The sequence below is a fragment of the Octodon degus genome, unplaced genomic scaffold (assembly GCF_000260255.1).
Source record: "Octodon degus isolate 3935 unplaced genomic scaffold, OctDeg1.0 scaffold00344, whole genome shotgun sequence".
Lineage (NCBI taxonomy): Eukaryota > Metazoa > Chordata > Mammalia > Rodentia > Octodontidae > Octodon > Octodon degus.
Window position 1 is genome coordinate 971847 of NW_004524920.1, and position 1178 is coordinate 973024.

The window sequence follows — 1178 nt, forward strand, 5'->3', positions numbered from 1 at the left end:
TTTGTCCCAGCAATGAGAGAAGAGTAACTAAGACTACCGGCAACGCCAAGAATCAAAGCCTGGCTCCATTTCAACCCCACTTGTATCGCCAGCACAGGATCAGCAGGCACTCATTGAGTACTCATCCACAGGGCCAACTTCAGGTCAGCAGATCAACTCAGGTGATGAAGTATCTCAGAACCAGAAGCTGGTCCCAGGATTCCAAGACACAGGGCTGGAGACCCCGATTCACACTATATTCTGAGGATTTTTGTCCCATCAAAAAGTTAGTGCAAGGGCTGGCCAGATAGCTTAGTGGACTAAAGTGCCTGCTTAGCAGAGTACTGCGGCCCCAGTTTGATCCCTGGCATGCTGTGCCAGCCCGCTCCCAGGATGCACTGAGATGGTGAACTGGAGCCCAGAAAAGGTGTGAGATAGGTGAGGGAAGGTTTTGTGGGTGTAAAGGGAGCCTTAGATGGACAGTCTTTCTGTTCCCTTGGTGGTATAAAGTTTACTCCTTGCCAGGCATGCCTGTAACCCCAGCACTCAGGAGGCTGAGGCAGCAGGAATGCCACAAGTTGGAGACCAGCCTGAGCTACAAAGTGAGCTCAAGACCAGCCTGACACACAGAGTGAGAACAAGCCTGACACGCAGAGTGAGACTGTCTCAAAAAGACCAAAAAAAGGGAGGGGGGAGATAGCTCAGTAGAATAAGTGCTTGCCTGGCAAGCTCAAGGGCCTGAGTTCAATCCCCAGTTCCGAAGGGGGGGGGGGGAAGACACAAAAAAATAATAAAAAAATAAAAAAAGAATTTACTCCTAGGTGGGTCTGGTGGCACACACACTTCGGAGCCTGAGGCAGTAGAGTCTCAAGTTCGAGCCCAATGCTTTCCTCCCACCAAGCCAACCAACAAATAAAACATCACATGTCTACTCCTAAGAGTGGGCAGCCAACGGTTCATCTGGGAAAAAGTGAAGCAGAGGGTGGAATCTGTGCGAAGGCTGCCGCTCATACTCTGAAGGAAACGACAAGCACGTCTGTAGTACGGATACCAGCAGTAGGCTACATTCGGAGTACAGACAGCAAGAGGAAGGAGGCGAAGCTCAGGGTCTAGAGAATCCCCGCCCACTGCACGCCGCCAGAGCTCCCGGCCCGCAGAGTAACCAGGGGGCGGGGCTACGTGCTTGCGTCACGCGTCAC